The following is an 11,303-nucleotide window of genomic DNA, read 5'->3' on the forward strand; positions in this document are numbered from 1 at the left end:
TTCTTTACTGTCCTAAAGCCTGCGAAGAAGATATGGTCTGCACTTCCTTGATGCAAGATGCCACAAGTGAAATGGACAACACAATGATGATATACAAGACAGCTAAGCTAATACGCAACAGCATTGACAATTTCGCTGAGGAGAAGGAAACACACACAATTACAGTATCCAGCACAAGAGAGGATGTCCTGACCGAGCTGGACAGCCTTATACGGTGGATTTTGGTGGGATCTGAGGAGGTGCTGCAAACGGAGATGAGGAGCAGGACAGTTGACTGGTCAGCATTGACCATAAGTCAGAATATCATGTATGATTTCAAGACCAGGAGACAAGTGTACCACGTGCCCAAGAAAGCCACTGACACATTTCGGACACCACACACACGAGAACACCCACAGGTTGTCGGGTTGGCACTCATTGTACATCATGACACCAGGAACAAGGCGCTGATGGACCTCCTCCATGCACAGAACTACTACGTTTCACACAGCCGTGCCTTGCTCCTAGAAACAGCAATTGCCAATGCTGTTGTGGAAAACACAAAACAATTTGATGGATTGTATGTTCAAACTTTCCTCAAGAAAGGTACATTTGTCTTCTTCGCTGTTGAGAATACAGATTTTGCAGAGGACACTGTCGATGGCAAAGGCACTACACAGTACACATGGCACAATCGCCGCAGTGTATCAGAAGGCAGATGCGCCTGGAGAATCAATCGCTCCCAATTTGGAAGTCAGTGAGGCAAAAAACCTGTTGGTTGTCTCTTATCATGTACCCATCGAGCCTTGCAGTAAACCAAAACCTGGGCCAGTCAAGAGAGCAAAGGAATTCAAGGCGTGTTCCACAAGTGTTGCTGAATCCTATGAATTAACCAATCTTGGTTGGATGATTGCATGTGCTTTGTCGAGATCAACCGACATTGAATCACAAAGCAGTATCCCCGGCTGGGCAGGCTACAAATCACTTGTGTCATCTAGTCAGTCACTGACTCAAGTTGGTACCTTGCCTTTACTTCCAGAGGGTGCACAGGAGTGGTCTACCATGCTGACTGTGATGTTGAATATGACACTGAGAGTGATGATGATGTGTCAAACTGAGATAGGAAATACAGTGCATTCATAAAGTATTCAGACCTCTTCAATTTTTTCACATTTTGTTATGTTGCAGCCTTATGCTGAAATCGTTTAAATTCATTTTTTCCCTCATCAATCTACACTCAATACCCCACAATGACAAAGAGAAAACAGGACTTTAGAAAGTTTTGCAAATTTATTAAAAAGAAAAAACTGAAATATCACATTGCCATAAGTATTCATACCCTTAACTCAGTACTTAGTTGAAGCACCTTTGGCAGCGATTACAGCCTAGAGTCTTCTTGGGTATGACGCGACAAGCTTTGCACACCTGGATTTGGGGATTTTCTGCCATTCTTCTCTGGAGATCCTCTCAAGCTCTGTCAGGATGGATGGGGACCGTCGGTGGACAGCCATTTTCAGGTCTCTCCAGAGATGTTGGATTGGGTTCAAGTCAGGGCTCTGGTTGGGCCAATCAAGGACCTTCACAGAGTTGTCCCGAAGCCACTCCTGCATTGTCTTGGCTGTGTGCTTAGGGTCATTGTCCTGTTGGAAGGTGAACCTTCGGCCCAGTCTGAGGTCCTCAGCACTCTGTTTCAGGTTTTCATTAAGGATATCTCTGTACTTTGCTCCGTTCATTCATTCTTCCCTCCACCCTGACCAGTCCCCCAGTCCCTGCTGCTGAAAAACACCCCCACAGCATGATGCTGCCACCACCATGCTTCACCGTTGGGATGGTATTAGGCAGGTGATGAGTGGTGTCTGGTTTCCTCCAGACATGACGCTTAGAATTGAGGCCAAACAGTTCAATCTTGGTTTCATCAGACCACAGAATCTTGTTTCTCACAGTCTGAGAGCCCTTTAGGTGCTTTTTTGCAAACGCCAAGCGGGCTTTCATGTGTCTTTCACTAAATAGAGGCTTCCGTCTGGCCACTCTGCCATGCAGCCCAGATCGGTGGAGTGTTGCAGTGATGGTTGTCCTTCTGAAAGTTTCTCCCATCTCCACACAGGATCTCTGGAGCTCAGCCAGAGTGACCATCGGGTTCTTGGTCACCTCTCTTACCAAGCCCCCTCTCCCCCAATTACTCAGTTTTGCCGGGCGGCCAGCTCTAGGAAGAGTCCTGGTTGTTCCAAACTTCTTCCATTTAAGAATGATGGAGGCCACTGTGCGCTTGGGAACCTTCAATGCAGCAGAAAATTTTTTGTACGCTTGCCCAGATCTGTGCCTCGACACAATCCTGTCTGAGCTCTGCAGGCAGTTCCTTCGACCTCGTGGCTTGGTTTTTGCTCTGATATGGATTGTCAGCTGTGAGACCTTATATAGAAAGGTGTGTGCCTTTCCAAATCATGTCCAATCAATTAAATATACCACAGGTGGACTCCAAACAAGGTGTAGAAACATACTCAAATAGGATCAAGAGAAATGGGAGGCACCTGAGCTAAATTTCAAGTGTCATAGCAAAGGCTATGAATACTTATGTAAATGTGATATTTCAGTTTTTTCTTTTTAATAAATTTGCAAAATTTTCTAAAGTCCTGTTTTCTCTTTGTCATTATGGGGTATTGAGTGTAGATTGATGAGGGAAAAAATGAATTTAAACGATTTCAGCAAAAGGCTGCAACATAACAAAATGTGAAAAAAGGTGAAGGGGTCTGAATGCTCTGTACGTCCATACATATGCTGTTGTCACCACCAACAATTTGAGTGTGCATTTTTTCATGAAAATACAAACATAATTTCACAAACTTCTTCTTTTCTTTATTTTTGGGGGACATAATCACGAATTAGACATACGCTTTGGATTCCTTGGGCCTGGAAACATAGGATTAGCATTTAGAATGAAGTTTCTATGTCAATTACAAGCTGAGATATTCGGAAATTCTTATTTTATGGCGGCCATTTCTAAAATCCAAAATGGCGGCTATGCAGGCATCTGCGCAAATGTAAACATTGATTTTCAGATTCCTGATGCCATATGCTTCTCAAAAATGTACTGGTTTGCTAATCTCCATAAATTTTGAATGAAAGTGTTTTTATTGACATGGTGAACCAGACTATTTACTAAAGAATGGCTTGATTGGTCGTCTTGGCAGCAGTTCTTGGCAATTTCAATGCAGGAGGCCATTAGGCCTATCAAGCCTGCATAGTCTTGCCAATATCCATGTAGTCCACAATCTGCAATGTTTCTGGGTATTTAATTCTAGTTTAAAGCTGTCTATGGTTTCTCTTGCCACCACCTTTCTGGAGAGACCATTTCGTGCATTAACAACTATATGAGTGAAACACCACTGCCTTGTCGTTGTCTTGACTCTCCTCTTATTTACTCTCAAGCTGTGGCCTCTGGTGCTATCAGCGTCAATTCTGCAAAAAAACTTTAAAAAAACACTTATCCTTGGTGGTCAGATCCATTGTGATCATGGTGATCAGATATATTCATATTCATATTCATATTCCGTGGTGATCAGATCCACTCATAATCGCTTCCTTTCTAATGTATAAATTTCTGTCTCCTTCAGCCGCTCCTCAAGCTTAGTCTAGGCCAAGAGTCAATCTAATTGTTCCATGGTGAATCCTCTCGATGGCAGCTTCCTCAGAATTGACGACGAATACTAAATACTGTACATTATTCCAGACAACTATCGGGGACGCCTCTTCGTGGTGGTTGTACTTCCCAATGCAAATCAGTGGCCAAATCTTCCCCATTCTTTCTTGCTGTCCGAATTTGTCAGAGCAGAGCAGTCATGGGCAGAGTGCCGATCAGTCCTCATTGACTGGCCCTTTCTCTTTTCCTCTCTCTTTTCCTCTCTCTCGTTTCCTCTCTCTTATCCTCTCTCTTATCCTCTCTCTTTTCCTCTCTCTTTTTCTCTCTCCTCTCTCTCTCTCCCTCTCCCTCTCCCTCTCCCTCTCCCTCTCCCTCTCTCTCTCTCTCTCTCTCTCTCTCTCTCTCTCTCTCTCTCTCTCGTGGCCCTGACTTGTTAAGGTGGGGGTACACCATCCTAGATGTGAGGGATCTCTGGATCGTACTGGAAGATCAATCGGCTGTCTCTGTGCCGTGGGCTTCTTCAAAGAACTGTACGGCACTATACAACAACAACAACAACAACAACAACAACATTATTATTCCAGAAGAGGCCTCACAAAATTCCTGTACAGGGTTAACACTACCTCTTTTTATTTATAATTTATCCCCCAATGAATACAATCCTAAACCCCGTTAGCTTTACCTGTAGCTTCCTGGCACTGTGCTGTCTGCTCACCTCCCATATCTATTACCACCCCCAGATCCTTCTCCTGTGTGACACGCTCCAAAAGTTCACCTTGTATCATGTAATCCCTATTTTCATTATTCTTACCCATCCCAAGCACCTTACATTTCCTTATGTTAATCTGCATCTACAAATCTTTTGCCCAATCTATTAAAGTATAAAGACTTTCTTGAACCTACTCACCCACATCTCTGCTATCGACTTCCAAGTGTTACGGGGTCCTCCCCTATCCCCTGGTCTCGGTAAACCTCCGAACCCCGAGAGGGTCCCCGGCAGGAAAATATGTTATCTTTTGTTGACATTAATCAATAATGAAACTCTCACTGAAACCATCAAATGAAACAATCAAATCAATAATGAAACCACACCAAGGGTTATGAACAAATATTATATTAAAAGCACACCAAAAAAGCACCCTACAACAATGGGGGGCAATCACCCCTGCAATCCAATCTTAAGATGGTACCCCAGCTCAGACTCACGGCACCCCCAGGGACTGAAGCAGAGCCCTTCTCAATGTCTCTAGCACACAACGGTGCTCCCGGCGTAGAGGCGATGGCGATGAGGTGGGAACGGAGATGTAGGTAAGGCGGGGACCGTCACGTGGTCCCAGCCAACCCCACTTGGCGGTGGAAAGAGGAATCCCCAAAGACGCTATCCAAACGTGCACCTACACCGTGCAGTCGCGAACCGCACCGTATTATTCAAAGGCCGCTGTCGAGCACCCACATCCTCGGCAAACCACCGGAGGGCTGGACCAGCGGACGCGACTAATCAAGGGTCCGCGAACGACGCGCGAGGTCCCCGAAAGGGCGGTATTTTCTTCCTCGGGTCGCAGCCGCTAGGCGAAGATTCTCCGGAATCTCCCACCTGTACCTGGCTTCACAGGCTTTTCCACGAAACCAGCGGTATCAACGATCACACGAGATTCCTTTCCAGGACTCAAAGTTCCCTCTCCATGGACGCTCGACCAAGCTCGGTGCGGAGCTGTTCCCCAAAACGCCTCGTTTTTCCTCCGCCTTATGCGCTCTTCTTCCTCGCTCCCTTTTGCCTTTCGGGTCACCATCCGATTTCCGGCCACATTTTACCAGGAGCGCATTTAAACCTTTTAACCACAATAACCCTTACTGAGAACCAACAATAATAATAATACCAACAATAATTAGGGCCGAATCCGTAACACAAACTTTGTGTCATCTGCCAATTTATAAAGCCAACTCTCAACCACACTGTCCAAATCATTGTTGTAAATTATAAATAATGGTCTTACAACTCATCCCTGAGGTACCCCACTACTTACATCTTCCCATTCACAGCCACTCTTCCTACCACTCAGCCAGTTTCCAATCCAGTCAGCTATTCTGCCAGACACTCCGCAAACCCTCACCATAGCAGACAACCTCCTATTTGGTAGCTTCTCAAATGCCTTCTGAAAGTCTATATATACAACATATATATATATACTAGCTTGGCTCGGCTCGCTGCGCTCGCCTCACCAAGCGTCGTTACTGAGGCACGGGCTTATTTTAGCTGAGGCTAATGACTGTACCTGAGTTGCTGTGTTGTCATGGTTTACACCAATCATAATACAAACAATTATTTTGCACAAATGCATTTGTTGTGTTTGTGATATTACATTTTTATAGGCAAATTAGGTTGAAGATTTAGGTTGAATGTTTTTTTCTTTCAAGAAAGAACCCCTCAGCACATACATGGGGGAGGGGTAGGTGCAGACTGGAAGTTTGGGACGATTACACCTCACCACCACGTAATTCAAAACACCTCACCACCACGTAATTCAAAACACTTCACAGCCATAAAACACGTAATAAAAACACCTCACCACGACGAATTTAAAAACACCTCACCACCACGAAATTGAAAACACCTCACAGCCATAAAACACGTAATAAAAACACCTCACAGCCCTAAAACACGTAATCAAAACACCTCACAGCCATAAAACAAGTAATAAAAACACCTCACAGCCATAAAACACGTAATAAAAACACATCACAGCCATAAAACACGTAATAAAAACACCTCACAGCCATAAAACACGTAATAAAAACACCTCACAGCCATAAAACACGTGATAAAAACACCTCACCACCACATAATTCAAAATAGCTCACCACCACGTGATTCAAAACCACCACAACGTTATTAAAAACACTTCAAAACCACGGAAACAAAAGTTTGAGGGAGTCGTTAAGTGACAACACAGACACTGCCCAGATGTGTAGATATATAGATAAATGACTGTACCCAAGTTGCCGTTTTGTCATGGTTTAAACCAATCATAATTCAAACAACTATTTTGCACAAATGTATTAGTAATATACGTGATATCACATTTTATACACAATTGAAGTTGAAAATTTTTTTTCCCAAAAAAATAATTGGAAATTTTTTCAAAAAAAACCCCTTAGGACATACCGACGGGAGAGATATGTGCATACCAGAAGTTTGGTACGATTTCACAAAAGTTTGAGAAAGTAGTTCAATGACCAGCCAAGACAACACAACACAACACAGGACAAGACAGACGCTGCACAGATATATATATATATATAGATACTACATCTGCTGCACTTCCCTCATCCACCCAATCAGAAACGACTTCAGAGAACTCTCCTTAATTGTTACAGCGCAGCCCATAGGGCAATGCCGTCTGAAACAGCGTTTGGCTTTCCGTCCGGTGTATGTATGTATGTCCCCCACAAATGTCCACCAATCAGAGCTGAGGATCTGGTCACATGACAGGGGGACAGCAGATCCTCCACTCATCATATCCAAACCCAGCTACGGCTACAGCGTTGTTGGACTACCTGTCTTGTTTAAAACATGACCTCCATTTGGTAAATCCATGCTGATTTAACCTTTAATTAGTTTGAATTTATTCAAATGTTTCCCTATCCTTTGCGTAATTAATGTCTCCAACAACTTTACCACAACTGAAGTCAAACTAACAGGTCTATAGTTCCCCTATTATTCTCTGGCCCTTTCCTATATAATGATGTTACATTTGCTACTCTCCAATCCTCCGCCAGTACCTGCCCCAGCTCGAATGAGCTGTTCAAGTCATGAATCGGATTCGGACCAGGTCACTCTACCTTGGACATGCAGTGTATCCTCTCCAAAACGGGAGGCCCTTAATGACAGATGTTAGATTAGGGCCATCTCTCTGGACATATCTCGTGCTTATGATACAGTCAGGCATCCTGCCTTACTCTCCAAACTCTCTGCCTATGACATGCAAGGCCAACTCCACACATGGCTTATGGACTTCCTCTACTCTCGGAGCTGACATGTGGCACTCAACGGAATCCTTTCATCTCCTCTCCCTGTCATGGCTGCTCTGAGCCCAGTCCTTTTCCTAATCTTCATCAAAGAACTAAAAATGTCGGGCCGGGCCCCGGGAAAGTTATAGGCTCGATGGCGAGGCCGGTCGAGGCCGCCTCGGCCGGGCTGAGCCCATTTCGCAATTGAAAGCTGAGCTGAATTATAGTAGACAATCTTCTACAGCCGCGGGTAAAAGCTGAATTATAGTAGTAAGACCTATGTACAGAAGAATAAATTCATTCAAAAAGAACCTGGGCAACGCCGGGTGCTTTCGGCTAGTCTATCTTCTATCTTCTAGCTATATTATATATATATATATATATATATATATATATATATATATATATATATACATATATAATAAAGTTTTTGTTTGTTTGTTTGTCTGCACGTGCTAATCTCCTGAACGGTGAAAGATAGGAGGAAACCTCTGAAACAAAAAATGTCGGGACAGGCCCCGGGAAGGTTATAGGCTAAGTGGCGAGGCCGGGCGAGGCCGCTTCGGCCGGGCCGGGCCCATTTCGCAATTAAAAGCTTAACTGAATTATAGTAGTCAATCTTCTACGGCCGCGGGTAAAAGCTGAATAATAGTAGTAAATTCATTCAAAAAGAACCCGGGCAACGCCGGGTGCTTTCGGCTAGTTATGTATGTATGTATGTATGTATGTATGTATGTATGTGTATATATATATATATATATATATATATATATGTGTGTGTGTGTGTGTGTGTGTGTGTGTGTGTGTGTGTGTGTGTGTGTGTGTGTGTGTGTGTGTGTGTATGGATCTTCACAACTACAGGCATTTTTTGCGAACATTTACAATTATGTGTATTTTCAACACCAACTGGCATTACTCAATCTCCTCATAAATTCAACCTGGAATATGTATTGTGTGCAACTTTGTGTTTCAGTCTTCTCAATTTATAGTAAGAAATCTGAACATGTCCGTGAAAACTAGTTAGGGGATGATTGGGATGTTGTTGTCATAATCCATACATTTCTCATCGCTGTGAGGGATCACAAATCATTTTTCCAATTTCATCTCTAGGTGGGAAGGTTATTTATTTACAATCAATGCTTACTAGATAATGTGAGATGACATTTTAGAGTCAAGCACAAAGCATTAACCGGTGCCAGCGTTGGAACAGCAGATTTAGCTTATTTGAAGGTCATTAATGAGCCAGTTGGATTTCTGTTGACAATCTCAAATTGACATTTCTGTCTCTTGGGTCTGCATTGGCTTCCCAATGTTTATAATTCAAGCTTTTCAAAAGAAAGGATTTCTATTTCAGACATAGTGTTTACAAAATAACATCACACAAACCAATTTCAAATTATGTTGCTGCTGGATAGAAAAAGGATTCTCCGTATCCTATGCAAATCTGCACAGCAAACAATTGGATGTTTGTGAATTTAAACCCGATATAAATATTTCGGATAGCTCGCAAAAGCTTTTAAATGGATCCATGCCTTCATATTTGGGAAATGGAACCTGTACTTCAATCCTGGAAAATCTCAACAGTCTCACCCGATCACTTCGGAATCCAAACAAACACACCTATCTCTTTCCTTGGTCATCCACTAGAAAAGCTTCAGTCTCTTGAACTAGGCCTCACCATCAGCCATGACCTGCCGTGGGCCGACTGCATAACAAAGTTGGCCTCCTTCGCCAGTCAGAGATTTTGCATCCTCTGTTGAACCAAGTCTTTCCTTGGAAAATCAGAGCTACTCACAGCCTACAAGGCCTTTGTCTGTAAATCAAGCACAATGGAGTGCTGCTCTCCACTATGGACTGGAACTCCAACACCATATCTGTCTCTGCTGGATTTTTTTTTTTTTTTTTTTTTTTTTTTTTTTGTATACAAGATCGAGGCTCGTGAAAGAGCGAACATTAATCACACAGAAAGACAAACCGACACATAAAACATATAACATCGGGAGCGGTAGACAAGATGGGGAGAGAGGGGGAAGGACACAAACACAACATTTGAGAGCAGGGACCGAGAGACATGGAGACATCGAGAGATCTGAGAGAGGGCGAGGGCTTTGGGGGGGGGGGGGGCATGGGAAGGTGGCGGTGGGAGAGGTATAAAACATATGGACACTGCCAGGACTTCCAGAAAAGAAGTTGGAATTTCAAACAAGGTGGATCTGGGGTGAATTAGCGGGGGTAGAAAAGATCAAGGTTTTGGATGGGGGAAGATAAGAGATGGTGGTGAACAGCTGTTTTAAAGACCTGGAGGGAGGAGTGGGATTGAAGGGAGTGAGGGAGTTTGTTCCAGAGGCGGGAGAAAAGAGGAATGAAAGAGTGAAGGTGAGCAGAGAGCCGAGATTTCGGCAGTTTAACCATCAGAGGGTTGCTGGCAGATCTTGTGCGACCTGTAGGAATATTTGGGGGACAGAGCACAGAGAGAGCTGGGGGTGCAAGGCCGGAGAGGAGTCGGTAGAAGACAGAAAGACCACCTACCTGCCTGCGGTGAGTGAGTGAAAGGCCCTCAGAGATAGCTTCATCGCGGGAGATTCCAATAATTCTGAAAGCTTTGGTTTCAACAGCGTGAAGCCGAGCTAGGTGTGAGGCAGGAGCACCGGCCCATAGGGGAGAACAGTATTCCATTGAGCTGCGGATGAAAGCCTTGTATGTGGTGAGGAGCTCAGGTGTGCCGAGGAAGGACTTCGCACGACGGAGGATGCCCAGTCGGCGACTGGCTTTGGAGGCCAGCTTGGAAATGTGGTTTTCCCAAGAAAGATCATGGCAGATAGTGAGACCCAAAATCTTGAGCGACAGAACTTCTTGGAGAGGATTGTTGAGAAAGTAGATGGGAGGGTTGTCCAGTCGATCTTTTCGGAGAGACATAGTAAGAGTGTGAGATTTGTCAGGATTGAAAGACATGTTCCACTTGTTTGACCAGTCTGTGATTTTGTCCAGGTCTTCAGAGAGTGAGGAGGCAGCAGACTGCCGATCTGAGGGAAGAGGAATGGAGCGGCAGAGAGTGGAGTCATCAGCAAAGAGATAGAGAGGATTTTCGAGAGAGTCAGAGAGATCATTGATGAAGACCAGAAAAAGCACGGGGCCCAGAACACTGCCTTGGGGAACTCCAGCCTGAACAGGAAGAGGAGATGAGAGAAACCCATTCAGGGCCACACGTTGACGACGACTAGAGAGGAAGTCCGCCAGCCATGCATGGAGATTTCCATGGATACCAAAGGAGGAGAGGTTGGTGAGCAGAGCGGGGTGCCAGACCGTGTCGAAGGCACGTGATATGTCGAGGGAGACAGCTCTAATTTCCTGTTTGGCATTGAGGACCTCCATCCATTGTTGAGACAGCAGAAGCAGCATGTCCAGAGTAGAGTGACCTGGTCTGAAACCAAATTGATGATCAGAGATCAAGCCATTGGAGAAGAGGAAAGATTTCATATCCGAAGCAATGATGGATTCCATGACTTTGCTGATAATTGGGAGAAGGCTGATTGGTCTGTAGTTGCTAGGATCTGTTTTTGCACCTTTTTTGTGCAAAGCGGTGATGTTGGCTGATTTCCAAGCAGATGGCAGTTGACCTTGAGCAAAAGAGAGGGTGAAGAGAACAGAGAGAGGGTGAGATAGAGCAGCAGAGCAGGAT

This window comes from Myxine glutinosa, chromosome 6, assembly GCF_964187855.1.
Source record: "Myxine glutinosa chromosome 6, kmMyxGlut1.1, whole genome shotgun sequence".
NCBI classification, from domain to species: Eukaryota; Metazoa; Chordata; class Myxini; order Myxiniformes; family Myxinidae; genus Myxine; species Myxine glutinosa.